This window comes from Dermacentor andersoni, chromosome 1, assembly GCF_023375885.2.
Source record: "Dermacentor andersoni chromosome 1, qqDerAnde1_hic_scaffold, whole genome shotgun sequence".
Classification (NCBI taxonomy): Eukaryota; Metazoa; Arthropoda; class Arachnida; order Ixodida; family Ixodidae; genus Dermacentor; species Dermacentor andersoni.
In genome coordinates, this window is record NC_092814.1 from 29366581 (window position 1) to 29381888 (window position 15308).

A 15308-nucleotide genomic window follows, 5' to 3' on the forward strand; every position below is an offset into this window, starting at 1 on the left:
AGCATTCTTCTCTTCGTTCCATCGCTCTTTGCGCGGTCCTTAACTTGTTCTCAAGCTTCTTTGTCAGTTTCCAAGTCTCTGCCCCATATGTCAGCACTGGTAAAATGCACTGATTGTACACCTTCCTTTTCAATTATAATGGTAAGCTTCCAGCCAGGAGCTGACAATGTCTGCTGTATGTGATCCAACCCATTTTTATTCTTCTATGAATTTCCTTCTCATGATTAAGGTTCCCTGTGATTAATTGACCTAGGTAAACATACCCATTCACAGACTCTAGAGGCTGACTGGCGATCCTGAACTCTTGCGCCTTTGCCTGGCTATTCATCATTATCTTTGTCTCTTGCATATTAATCTTCAACCCCACTCTTACACTCTCTCTGTTAAATTCCTCAATCGTTTGTTGTAAGAATTCATCAGAAGCACTCAGAAGCCCACAAATTTTGCAGGTTTTGCAAAATTCATTTTGTTCCTGTTAAGAACGGTACAGCACCAATGCGACCAGGGAACCAAAGTATTAGGTGCCGTATTATAATTTCCATCCCCGTTGAGACAATTTCCGAGCAGCGTGACCTGATTGGCTGAGGCAGCGCAAGCGGATGAGCCGGTTCTATTGTGACGAGCGTTGCACTGCCTGTCAGCCGGCGTTTTGCATGGCTTCCGAGGTCGGTTTCGGACGCCTCATTCCATCTTAGACCGCAACGGAAATAGGCATGGAAAAGTTGTTTTCCTTTGCTTGCAAGTATTAGTCACTTATGAAACTGATTCCGTTGTGATCTGTTATTCGGTTATGAAGCGTTTCGCCGAGTCGGTGCAAGGCATCAAGTTAGTAGCTGTCGTCAGAAGGGTGGTTGGGCATAGCGAGGGTTGCCTCTACGCACCTGAAAAAGCGCACGTAATGTGCTTTTTCTCATAGGGGAATTGTCCCTATACCGCTTCGGCTGCATCGACCAAGCAGACCGCGAAAGTTGATAGTCCGAATATGGCTGCACGTTTGTAGGAGCAACGACACAAGCGTTTTTGTGCACAAAATTGTAACACAATAACTCCAGTGTGTTCGTGTGCACGCTGGCAAGTGTCTGAAGGTAGACAGACAGAGAGAAGCAAGGAAAGGCAGGCAGGTTAACCAGACGTCCGGTTTGCTACCATGCACTGGGGAGAGATAGGGACTACGTGAGACAAGGTAGGGAAGAGAGAGGGAGCGCTAGTCACGCGCACACACTTGAAGGGGCATGCACACCAAGTCTATAAACTGTCGTAGAGACCTGCCGATTTCAAGCACTGTTAAGGTAACGCCCTCTTAAGGTAAAGTAAAATAATTCTTGCGGGTTGGTTCTATCGCGTCCACCAGCCTGATTCACAAGCGGCTGCGAGTTCATCAAAGCGGACACACATGTTGGAAGAACGCCATCTCTGCTCAAAGGCGCGCGCTGCGCGGCGAACGGTTCGTGTGTGTGCCGCTGGAAGCCGGTGTGGCTGTTCCGTATTCTGCGTTTCATAGCCAGCGACGCCCTGCCGTGCCCACGTAAACGCGACCGGGAGTCGCGGCACTCAAGGACGTGGCGACGCCGTCGCGACCCGATGCCGTGCTCCAGTGTTTAAAAAAAAAAAAAGAGTATGCTTGAGGTTAGGGCTCTCTCTGAGTCGTCTTCCCACACCGTCGTAGGCATTGAACGTAGAGAGAGAGAGAGAGAGACGGCTACAAAAGTAACTCTTCTGGCTCTCTACGCGTGTCATGTACCTGGCATCGGCCCAAACAAAACCGAAGCCTCGAGTATTGGGTTGTACCAGTTTACCAGTATACGGAAGCTAGCGTTTTTTTTTTTTTTAATCAACAGTTGGGCGGCAGAATTTTTTTTTTATTTCATTCACCTCTGAGCCGCCATTCTGATGAAACTTTAGAAGAATGCTGTGTATAAAAGAGGAAATAAAAATTATAGTAATAAGAAAACACGCGCACTGTGGCGTGGCGAACGCGAACTGAGCAACGGGTCAGCTCCTGCACTCTGTACTACCTGGTCTAAGCCGTCTCGCTGGCTGCGCTAACCTCTTCAGAGTGTTTTGAACAGGCGTTAACCCCTATCGCGCCAGCGACGTTTCACCTGCGCACGTGCTAGCTGTACGGCGATGCAGCGGCACAGCGGCAACGCTGTGGCTTAATCTTTTTATTTCCCCTGCGCAAAGCCTCTTGGCGACCCTTTTTTAATACAGAATTCAAACGTATCCAACGTCTGAAACAAGGACTGGGGATGAACTTGGCAGCGTTTTCAATCGATGTAAAGAGGACCTCTACACTCTTCTTTGCTTCGCCAGACTCGGTTCAGTGCAGTGCCACAGAAGATTGATAAATGTGGCAAAGTGCGATTTCAAAATTCCACCGCAGTGATGAACTCGGAGAACTTTTTAATGTCTTTAGAATTTTGTCTTCAAACGACAGCTTTATCTTCTCAGTGGTTAAAAATAGTTTTACGTGCCTTAACTGCAGTGTTTATGAGGCACGCCGTAGTGCTGGAGGCAGGAATAATTTTTGACCGCCCAGCGTTCGTTAACGTGCACCCAAATAATGCACGGCCCACGGGCGTTTTTTGCGTTTCGCCCGCAGAGAAATGCGGTCGCCAACACGGCCAGGATTTGATCCCGCGCCCTAGGGATTAGCAGCGCAACACCAAAGCCGTTACGCCACCACGGCGGGTGTTTCAGTGGTCAATTTTACACACAGAAATAAGTCATTTCCATTGGTTGCTGTGCTGCGTCCATTTTTTTTCTAGCTTTTTCTTTTTCATCCTGCGTGAACAAGATAATTCAGACTGGCCTTTCAGAAACACCTGTCATTAAAGGGTTCAGGTTCATAGACGATTATTTGATTATTGTCAGATAATTGCAAGAAATAAGCCTTGTTAATCTAGTAGAAGGGATCCTTAATGTCTTTAGATATTCTTCTGAAAGGTTGAAATTAGGAAATGCCATCTAATGAAACCATCAAGTTCCTTGATCTGAAGCTTGTTTTCTTTGAAAAGGACGTTTGGTGAGAACAGAGGCCTAGATCAGGGAAGAGTATTTCACCATTTACTCTAAATTTACCATTTTGCCATTTCCCCATTTACTCTAGATTAATCAAAAGAGGCGTCGCAATACGAATTGCTGTGCTGTCGCATCAGCACTAAAGAAATCGTTGTGAGCACCTCAAATAAATCGGACAGCTTTACATACATACATACATACATACACACACATACATACATACATACATACATACATACATACATTTATTTATTTATTTATTTATTTATTTATTTATTTATTTATTTATTTGTACATACTGCAGCCCGTTAGGGCTATCGCAGGAGTGGGTGAACATGCGAGTAAAACTAACTGTGATATGCACAAACAGGAACATAGAAATTGGAAAATGTAAAGGAACTATACATCAGCAATAGCATTTAAAAATTGAGAAATGGGTAACAAACGAACTTGGGCAGGTAACAAATTCCACTGTTCAATCATGCGGGGGAAAAACTATTTGAAAGTGTTAGTGCGTGGATGCAGTGGTCTAATATTAGAGGCATGATGAGCTCTATTTGAAGTCGGGCAAGCAGGCGTTAAAAGGGAGGGATCAGATAGGTGACAAAGAGAGTTCTTATAAGAATAGAAAATCTTCAGAGATTCTATGTGCCGCCGTCTAGAAAGAAACTGGAGGTTTAATCCCGCAAGAGCAGATGACGGTGAAAAGTCTTGGTCGAAGCTACGGTAAACAAAACGAATAGCCTTCCTCTGGACCGACTCAATACAATTAATTTCGCATTGTTTGTATGGGTTCCATACGGAGGAAGCATATTCTAAAATTGGGCGAATCAGTGTTTTGTATGCTACTAATTTAGTGTCTCTCGGAGCAGCAGACAAAGTCCGGCGGATGTAACCAAGCTTTTTTAATGCTTTACTGCAAATGCAATCTATATGTTTGGACCAAGACAAGGTGGGTGTAAAAATGACGCCTAAATATTTGTATTGAAAAAAACTTGTTAGTGGTACACCGTTGCAAATACAATCAAAACATACGGGCATGTGTCTGTTAGTAAAAGACATTATAACAGTTTTATCAAAATTGATGCTAATTTTCCAGGAAGCACACCGGTTACAAAATGAAACAAAGGCATCCTTAAGGCGCTGATGATCAGCGAGTGAGTCAACTGGGCTGTACATAACACAATCATCTGCATAGAGGCGTATTTTTGAAGTAACGTGGTCTGGAAGGTCGGTAATAAACAATAAGAATAGTAGAGGGCCAAGTACAGACCCCTGTGGGACCCCTGAGGTGACGTCGACTACAGACGAATCCGCAGAATCATAGCATACGAATTGGGAACGCAGAGAAAGGAAACTGGAAATCCAAGACACCAACTGAGGGTTTTTTAGAATATTATGGAGTTTCAAAAGCAATTTAGAGTGTAGTACAGTGTCGAAAGCTTTGCTAAAGTCAATGAAAATGGTGTCAATCTTATTACCCAAGTCGATGTAATGAGAAAGGTCATGAGTGAACTCCGTAAGTTGAGTTACAATACTAAAACCGCGCCTGAAGCCGTGCTGAAAGCTGTTCAATAGGTTATTATTTTCAAGGAACATTATTATATGCTTATAGATTATATGTTCTAGTATTTTACATGAGGTTGAAGTTAAAGAAATAGGCCTATAGTTAGATAAGAGCTGTCTGTCACCAGATTTATATAAAGGTAGTACTTTAGCTCTTTTCCGGGAAAAAGGCACAACGCCACTATTAAGGGACTTCTGACATAATGAACAGATATTTAGATGTCCATAGCGAGAATCGTACTAAAAAGGAATTCGGAATTCCATCAGGGCCGGCTGGTTTTTTAGTATCTAAGTTCAGTACGAGATTCAAAACACCTTCTAGGCTAATGTTGATATCATAAATTGCGTAAGAATTGTTAGTTGTAAGTGTTAAAAGGCATACATACATACATACATACATACATACATACATACATACATACATACATACATACATACATACATACATACATACATACATACATACATACATACATACATACATACATACATACATACATACATCTCTATGAGTTACTTATATATGGTTGCTATATAGTCAATACGTACACATAGAGATACCACAGCCGGTGCTCTCCGCCACTGTCGCCAACCGTAAGGAAATTACTCTATACTTGTGCGGGTTCTCTTTCTCTTTTTTTTTCGGCACTTTCGCTGCTTGGCAGGGCCGTATGACCGTGCGCCACTTTTTCGACGGAATATAGTATTTTTTGCCCTAGCTTGGCATTTTGTAATGACATCGGAAGTAAACTCCGGGAAACTTCTTAAAGCGCACAAAATGTGCCGAATGATGCGCGCATAGACTTATAATACTACCTTCAACCAATATAGCAGGTATGTCAACGTGTTTTTGATTGACCTGCTCAGGAATTTGCAGGATAATAGGGGAATGTCTTCGCGTATAGCTTTGTCCAACCATCACTGGCGCTATTTGTTTTGCGGCTATTGGAAGACGCTTACCTCTGGGCGAAGTCTGCAAGTGCGGCATAGACACGCGCGTTAAAAGGAAGCTTTAGGTCCGAGGCTATTTCTCTCCAAATACTTGTAAAACTGAGAAATTCCCTCCATGGACACCCGCTGCATCGATTGGAATTAACTTTGTTACAATTAAGAAAGCTAAGTTCTGCTGCCTATAGGCAGCAGAATGTTGGCTTGTGGTTTCATAGTTTTTGCGAAAATTGCCGAAAATCGTAAGCTAAGAAAATTGAAGCATAGCTTACATATCTGCAACTCCACTAAAAACAAGTGCAGTTCTGTAAACTACACCTGCTAAAGCATCTCAAGCGGACAAATGTGATGAAGGAATTTTCAGCTTGCGTGAGATTTTCGCACTGTTTACGAGGGTATTGCCAAATTCCCAATCACAAATTAGCGATATTATAAGGAGCTGTGCATAGTACGCCAATTTTGTCCACTTTAGGTAGGTGCAGTTTGCAGAATAGTTGCACGGAATTACAGAGTTCTAAACCTTCACACTGCAGTTGCGTACTCGTGCAATGTTCAATAATTCTTGTACAAAAAAAAAAAAAACTTGATGGTCATTATAAATAATGTTCTCCCAGCAGTCAGTGGATTTTAACATTTCTTTTAAATGCAACAAACCTCATCAAATCCTGTGCAGTGAATGCTGAGCAATACAATTTCTCCGTTCTCATGAATTTACGTATAGGAGCTCTTGAGAGGTATAAAGCTTCCTCCGATGCTGGCAACCAATTGCCAAAGGAAGCCAAGCTCATAACATTATCACAGAAACACGTTCCAGCTTTTCATGTTCTAGCTTCCTTGCTGGTGAAAGCAAAACCCTACACAGCCTTTCTGAAATGCGCGAATGGTAGTTATAAAACATTGCTTGATAAAGGTACATGTTACGTAAGTTGCAAGAAACTTCGTTTATAGAAAACGTTGCCTTTTCAGTTATTTAACGGTGGCAGTAATTCATTTCGACAGCCTGTTATTATCAACGTTCATGTTATTTTAAACTGTGTAGCTAAGCAAGAGGTCAGTGTGTAAGGTCGAACTTAGGGTCAAAGTGAATGCCGCGTAGGGTCATGTAGTGTTTTTTCGGGCTACACGTAGGGTCTTTTTTAAAAAGTGGTTGGCGAAACTGCTCTCCGCGTGTTGTAGGATTCAGGGGTGTCGTGGTACCGGAGACTGGCGTCACACGGCGGGTCGCTGTCTAGCCTACGCCGCGGGTCTGTCTCGAAAAGAGTAGCTGGCCTACGCTGCCGGGGCGTCACACGGAGGCTTAGCGGGCCCACGCCGTCGTCTGTGCTTTTCTTGGCGAGAGTTGCTAACTTATTGATCAGTATGAGGTCAGGAGGTTGGAGGATCAGAACATGGGGTTTATTCACATGGGAAAAAAACGACAAACGTATTTACAGGAAAAGGTATACTCGTACTGGCTGGAGCACGGAGCGTAGTACTCGTAGCATGAGCTACATGCCAGGGCTGACTACATCGTTCTGCGAGCGCACACTCCACACACCCATGACTCCAGGGAAAACAAGGGGAAGGCGGGAGATGGAAATTCAAGACGATGAGCAAAACGAGAACAAGGTAAAAGCGGGAGCCAACGTTTCGATAGGTGGACCCGTCTTTTTCCCTCAGGATTTAAAAACCATCTGTCTTTCCTAAATCCCTCGCTAGGGAAACGGGCAATGTTCCAATCAACAAGTCCGGCTGTTCGCATCGGCACAGCACACCGCCTCCGAGGAGGAGAAGGTTCACACGAAGCCCATGCCCCGCCCCCAAACAGATCCTGGAAAGGGGGAAGCAAGCATACGAGACCCAGTGTTTCACTGACTAAAGCCACGCGCCACCGCCACCTGGTGGACGAAAACATGTATGGAGGGATTTTCTCACTGACGACCGGGGAGAGGTCAGTGACCCAAGTTCGCCAGAAGGTAAAACTTCTCCAAGTCCTGGCGTCTTTCGCTGGAGTTCTGGATAAACCTCCGTCGTCTCGTCCTCACGCCGACCTCTAATTTGGCGTCACTGTCAGCATATCAGTATCCACGTTGACTCGGTGGAATGTTGTTTGACGTCGGCACCGCAATGACCCCGGCCTCCACTCTTCGGCGAATACGCGTAACAGTGCGCTGGCCGCGTCGACGACCTCGTTTCGGCGGCGCGGTATCGTCACTTCCACGAATTTCCCAACACCATGATCCACCCTGTCCACGCGATGACGCCTACAGGTGCAGGATGCGGATCCTCGTGCACAGATGTGTGCGCAAAAGTATCGCTGTAAGCGCTATTCACTTGTGACATCGACAATATACAATGAGCATTTCCTTTGTCTAGGACTCTGATAAAGCGGCTCAAAGGCCTGACTGTACATTAGGCCCGCCACCAGCCGTGCTTGCTTAGTAACTTTTCCATTACGTTGCTAAACCCGAAGGCGCGGGATCAAACCCCCGCCGCTGCGGCCGCACTTCGATGCGGGCGAAATGCAAGAACGCCTTTGTACCGTGCATCGAGTGTACGCTAAAGAACCAAAGGTGGTCGCAGTTAATCTGCAGCCCCCCACTACGGCTTGCCTCATAATCTCACCCTGGTTTTGGCATGTAAAACTCCAGAATTATTTTTTATGCGAAGGCATCAAATGACCCGTTGAGGCAAAAAGCCGGCGTCTGTAGCATTGAAACGGCACGTAACTTCCCATTGGCTGCGACGCTGCGTCACGAGCGCGCCTCGACGGAGTAGAGCAGGCGAAACGGTGCTGCGTGAGGAGAGAGGGCATTGTCGCGACGCCACCTCACCAGCGCGCCTCAACTGAGTGGATGCGACGCCGCGGGGAGACGGGAGTGTCGGCGAAGCAGTCGCGTGCCTGCGGGCGCCGCCGTCTCGCTCTCGGAGAGAAGTGGTTCTGAAGGGGGAAAGGTTGGGGCCTGCAGCTCTTGAGGGAGTATGGCTCAGCGAACCGGCGCGCGGTTCGTATCTCTCTCTCAACCCCACATAGCTTAGCTGCCGCTGCGCGTCTGCCGGCCTTGGTGGCCGCTGCTGCTTCCTCGGTCTCTCGTCGCGCAGGACGTCGGTGGTATGAGGCGTTCGCACCGCAGGATGCTGCTACTTGCCGGCTCGGGCAGCACGTACCGCTATGGTACAATACTTACAGCGCAAAACTGGAAGGGACGGCGCAGCGGCGTTCAATTGGACTTTAATGATTTCGCTTCACAACTCGTACAGAAGTGCTTAGGTGTCCGCGTATTTTTTTATAACTCCCCTTTCCCGTGTTATTCGATCTCATGTCATTGAGACAGATAATAGAAGCGCTGATAAAAGTAAGGCACTAAACCTCAAATTTACAAATTTACAATGTTCAGTGTGAAAAAAAGCGGTGTATATATGCAAAACATTCACCTTAGGAGCGGAATATATATGATGACGACTGTCACGTTGAAAAACAAAACACGTTTCGGCTGGAGACCGGCCATTGTCAAAATGTTTTCACGAAAAGAAAAAAAAGAAAGAAACAGCCAAGCTGCAATGTGACAAGACAGGTTATGTCGCGCATGCACGGATTTTTATCTTTAACATAAAATTTTCTTTCTCAAGTTGCTCAGTGTATATACAGGGTGTTCCACGTAACTTGTACGTGCCAAGATTTTAATGTATGCGAGTGCCACGTAGCTTGACAGAAAAAGTGCCGCGCGGCACTTTCTTTATGTTTTTTGAGTCTGAGGTTTGCTTTTAGTTTTGGCGATGCTGTTGGCTGTCGCCACGAGTTCGCACTGGTGAAGCGTGGCCAACAAGTAGGTCTAATACATGTCGGCGCCATCTTGCGAACGTAGCGCAAAACAACACGCTCGCTGACGCCCGTCTGCGGCAGACGTATTTGTTCGCACGAGAAAAACCTGCTGCGTGGCAACAAGCGCGGATCCGAAAATGATGCTGCCGCAACGCGCGGCTTCATTCGCGTCACGACGCGAGAATCGCTGTCTGGAAAGTGCGCGCGCTGTGCGGCGTGTCTTTCGCGAGCGTTCTTCTTGGCCGGTGCCTGATGAATGCCTGTTGCTGCATCTCGTCTTGTAGTTTGTCGGTCCGTCGCAGCGCAACCGCCACCGTAAAAATAACTGTGCGCCCTGAAAACTCGACTGTCGCGGATTTTAGCGCACTTCCGCTCCCCTACTTCGTGTCGCATCGTCTTAATATTTGCATGCTTACTGTCAAGTCGCGTGTTGCATGCTCCACGTGCGCTGGCATTCTCGGACGGCTTGTGCGGCCCGAGTGCCTCAAAGCCGAATTCACTGTTTCGCGTAAGAGCTGTCCTGCCATTGGCTCCGCCTTCTATAATAATATGGCTGCTATCAGGATTGGTCGCCGCCTGTTCTTATACGGACCGCTGTAGTGCACCAACCGCCTTTTCTAACACGAACCTTGATTTATTATTTTGCCTTTGCGTCTCGATCTTGCAATACGGCTGCACAAGAGCGAGAGAGTGCAGCCGGCGGCGTTCGCTTCTTGCACCTGACGTCACGTGGAGGAGGCTAGGACGAGCCTTTGTTGCGCAGCGTTCACTTCCATTTTCACGCGGGGGCCGTTGCCGCACAGGGGGAAGTGCGAGTTGTCGCTTCACATTATGTGGACTGGAGCCAGGCAAGCGCAGAGCAAAATATAAAAGACTCAGGAACATAGATGAAAATAAATGGGCGGCTAAATGTTGCCCAAATATGTGTACCTGAAAAGCGTGGACACAGAGTGGAGGAAGAGGTCGAGAAAGTTGGCAGCCAAGTACAGGGTAATTGAAAGTGTAAATAGACAACCACAGGGTAATCAAAAGGAAAGTAAGTGAAACAGAAAGAGGGAATTGAATGCAAAGATGGAAACAAGAAGCTCATGGAGGTTTACAAGAATGAGAAGAAATAAAAAATAAATTAGAAGGGAAAGTCTGTGCGATAACACAAAGGGCGTGTGCCTTGCTATTAGAGGCTCCAGCCGGTTGCCTAAGGACGAAAACATACCGGAGCAAATATTTCCAGCAGGATAAGCCTTGTGTCTGGCGCGGCAGCAAAAATCGAGGGACCACTCAGCCGATCCTAATGGCATGTCAAGGTTTTCACCCAGTGTGAGTTCGGCGACATTGTCGTCTCGGCCGTAGTTAGGCGCGCGCTGATTGACGGGTTGAGCGCTACGTCATGCCAAGGTGATAGTATCGCCGAAGTAATCGTCGCAGAATACGTCCCCAAGAGACGTTTAGAGCGACAGAAGGTAAGGCGTGCAGACACGGGTACAAAAGGTCCAGACAACACAAGCGCGCCGACTATCAACTGAAGGGCGCGCTGAAACTTATCTGCGTATGCTCAGATATGGTAGCGCCGCCTGTCAATCAGGCACACGTGCGGGCTATATGCGAGAGATAACTGTTTAGGCATTTCATTTCTTCTTTATGCAAGCTAAGCCTTCTGTCACTATGAATTCCTACCAACTAGCTCAACCTTCTGTGTTTCTAAGCTTCATTTATAGTACTCTGAGCTCCTGTTTATGTTCTCCTACTTATCTGCTCAATTCTGTATCTTTAGCTTCGATTATTGCTATTTGTTTCTTCCGAGCTAGGACCATGTCGTGGTATACCCGGAATCGTGTCTGCTTGTTAGAAGTTCAGGTTATGTCCGGCTTTCTGCAACCATCGGCCGGCCGTGCTAGGAGGATATGTGCTATGCTATCTGCTGAATCCGGGCGTCAAGTTAGGTTTTACCAGGAGTGTCTTAACTATCGCCACCGGAACCATCCGTGCGCCGACTGGATGAGAATAGCGAACCAACACGCGGAATTCTTGTGGAGGGTGAAACTTCGAGAGCCGATACGAAGAGGAAAATGTTTTCTGCGAATAATAGCTTACTGGTCCTAGGAGGCGCCGTCGTAGATGATAGTCAGTGCGCAAAAGCCTAGCTTTATGCCCTAAATATTGTTTTAAGCCTAACCTGAAACACACTAGACGCTTTAAGCCTGCCGCGCTGCATCACTAGATTTGTCCCTGAAATGCGCTCGCGTTATATTTCAGACTGCATTGCTACCATCAAGGTATCTCAAACGAAAACTGAGGCTTCTGGTCCTATCCGAGCTTTGGTGAATTAATGTGTTGAGAGAAAACTTAGGCCCATATTTTCAGATAACGAATGCCATTTTGTAATTATTCCTGACAGCATGTTTTCAGAAAAAGCATTATCAGCAATTAAAAGAATTTTCAGACTGTAAAGCTCAAGCCAGCTGTAGTTAAGCAACGCGCTGTAGTTCTCCTGTTAAAACATAATCTTGATAAGATCGTTTGTAATGTCAAGAAGGCCAGATCGTTCACCTTAGAACTGTTTCTTTTTTTCGGCCAAAACGCACCAGGAAGAGATTCTTTTTCGAGCAATTGTTTCGGAGAACGGGACCCGGCAATTCGTTCTAGCTGATTAGCTGCAGAGCAGCTTAAGTTGACTTGAGTTTTTCACACCCTTTTCGCATGCGTGACTCGCAGGCGCGAGTTAAGTTTTTGACAGAGGAGAATCCCGGTGGTTGTGCTGCTTTCAGTATGGATATTGAAGACCTTTATTGCTCTGTGCCGCATGACGTGTTGCTAAATTGTGTTAACGACTACCATAATGAACAAGTGCAGGAATCAGTTTTCTTAGACAAATGTGGTGTTTCAACGGGGGCGTTTCTGGAAATTATTTCCTTGTATTTAAAGTCGACGTTGGTTGGATGGAGAGAAGGCGTCCTTGCGCAGAAATTAGGAATTTGCATTGGTTCCAAGGTTGCCCCTATCCTTAGTGATACCTTGTAGATGATCGTGTTTTGAAGGTATTTCGTTACGTGGGCGATTAACTGATTTTGTGTAGTACGGATGATTTTTAATCTGTTGTTACCTCAGTGAGTGAACCATTTAAAGTGAACGCAGGAGGGTTAAAGAACGGTCTCGAAGTTGCGCAATACAATTTCTAGACATTTCCTTGACGTTTCAGGAGTACCACGTGTGCTGGCAGTACTCCCCTAGATTTTCAAGACCGTTGCTAAACATTTCATGCAAGCATTCTAAAGTTGTAAAACAAAAAACAGAATTCCAATATGCCTTGCCAGAATTGCCAGAATTACTTTAAGTCCCCTCTCACGAAATCGTGTGTGCACAAAATGAGCGCCAGCTTTAATGCACAGTGTACGCGTCTATCACAAGTCGGTTATCCTCGCGTTGCAGTAGCTATACTGTCGCTGAACGCTTAAAAAAGTCCATCATTTCGTCTAGTGCGAACTTGGTTGCAGAAAGCAGTAATAGCAATATAAAAGTCGTAGGTATTCTATACATCCATTGCTTATCGTACAGGCTAAAGAAAGTGGGAACCAGGTATGGTGTTAACGTTGTTTTTACGGCTGCCAATACGCTAAGCCAGATTTGTGCCGCCGGGAAGAGAAAGAATGAGCAGTTAAAAGACAAAATGCGGACAGACATTTGCTTCGGAAAACACACGAACAAATTCATGGACTGCCGTACAGGCGTGGTATCTATTGTTGCTTTCAGTTGCGGCCGCTTCTACTTAGGGCAGACAGGTCATTGTGTATATAATCAGAGATTGATGGAACATAAAATGTCGTTAACCGGAGGATCGCCATCTACTCTTTCTTTGCACTGTTGGAACTGTAAATGCATGCCGGAACAAAGAAACGCGTCTAATGATCGAGGCCTGACATATCAATAAAAGTGCGAGCGCATGCGCGAGCAAGCCTTCGATTAACTTGCACGAAGAAGAAATGAAATACCTAAACAGTTATCTCTTGCGTGTACCTGATTGACAGGTGGCGCTACCATATACCTGAGCATGCGAGATAAGTTTTTCATCTACTGTTTTTTTTTTTCCGCCACAATGCGCACTTCAGTCGATAGTGGGCGTTTGTGTTGTCTGCTTCTCTTCTCATATATGTCCTCGTCTGTACGCCTTACCTTCTGTCACTGTGAACCCCTACCAACTAGCTCAACTTTCTGTGGTTCTAAGACGTTTAAAGTATTGGTGGAAAAAAAGCAGCAAAGAGATTGATGCGACCGGACCAGGCATAAGTAGCGGTACAAGGTAGTTTTGAGGAAGAGAAAGAAAGATGGAGATGTATGCAAAAATGCTAGAATGAAAAGCATCTACAGCACACCTGATTAACTCAAGCAGGCTAGGTGGCCATTTGTCACCGTCCCATTTCAAAGGGGATGCCAATAAAAATAAATCACCATCACTGCGTGCAGCTCACGACCGTGTGCTCAGCGCGTCCGACGTCGTAGCCCACATGACGAAACATGGAAACTGACTCTGCCCGAAGCGCGAATCGTTTCCTGCGGGAATAAAGAAGGTCTTCTGACTGCAGATGTAGAAAGTCGCGTGGTGCAAGACGTACGCCCTGTCCATCGCCAATCTCTTCTCTGAGCTAGTGCGCGTGTAGGGGGCGATGATCTGCCACAGTTTCAAATGTCTGCGTAAAGACGTCGGTGTGCAATGTCCAATTTTCTCTTTGCCGCACGAATGAATTTCCTACGGGCATATTTTGCATGAACTTTTCCATTTCTACGTAACTTGAGTTGTGGGTGACTCATCTTTTAACTCGGGAGTCAAAAGCAATGCGAAGACTAGTACTATAGGCCTGTAGCGTGCAATGAAAAATATATATTTGGTACCTACATCTAATGAAGACAGCTTCAGTAAGAAAAGGTGCTAACCGTTACTGACGAAGCTACAGTGAGCGAGTCGGACAGGTAGTGACCGCTACTAACGGAGCTCCAATTAACCGAACACGGCAATTATCAGTCCAGTGGGACGGACTGCTGGAGTAACTAAACACCGCCTCCGTGGATACCACTGAGTCGCATCTAGCCTAAAGGCATACGTATGGAAAAAAATAAGCCGTGAAACAAATATGTTTTCGCCACTACGCCATGTTAATTACAGCGTATATTACACCGTGTCCACACTAGAGCCCGTATTCACAAAAAGCTCTTACGCTAGAATCGTTCGTAAGGGAAAATTCCATTCAATCCTGATACTGGACATAGTATTATCGAAGCCAATGGCGAAAAGGACTTACGGACGCAAAGCTTTGTGAATTGGGCCCCAGGAACGTAAAGCAGCGGCTGAGTAAACTGCACAGAGCAGGAAGTATGTAAGAGTAAAACAACGAAGTAGGCAATACAACGAACGGGCTGCTACGCTCACAGCTTATGGTACGCTGCATCCTTATTTATGCCGTAATATTGGCGGTAGTGGCAGAGCTGGTGAGCATCAATGTGTCTTGTAAAAATACTTATGCTAACAAATTTTGCCAACTTACTGTGTGCGCAATGTGGGAAGCAAGGTAGCAAGCGACTGCGAATCTAACAATGAAAAAACAAAAACGAAAAGGAATTCGACTCCAGTGGCTCCTCGATTCCCTTTAGTTACTTAAGGAGCAATTAATTCTGAGACCTCCTCTCGTCGGTACGATTAGATAATCTCATTTAATCTTGAGAATTAGATGTCTGCAGTACTCCTGAGCAGTTTTAAAGAAACTCTAGTGGTGATCATTTTTAAAAGGTAGAGAATTTGTAGAAATTGCTTTTTGCAGAAACATAATTTTAGTCCTTGAGTTGGATTTTTCAGAGAGGCGGACATTACCTGGACGAGAAATCGAAACACATATTCAAGTAGTTAACAAAAATTCACTAATTCACTTCTTAGTTAATTACTTACGGCACATGTGGCAATTTACAAATTGTAGCCGGTGAGTTT

General features: G+C 45.7%; 1 protein-coding gene across 1 annotated transcript in view; it reads left to right on the top strand.

Moving 5' to 3' along the window:
- RhoBTB (Rho-related BTB domain containing) overlaps positions 1 to 15308 on the top strand; it is a 319208-nt gene that overhangs the window by 60248 nt on the left and 243652 nt on the right. The window lies entirely within an intron of this gene.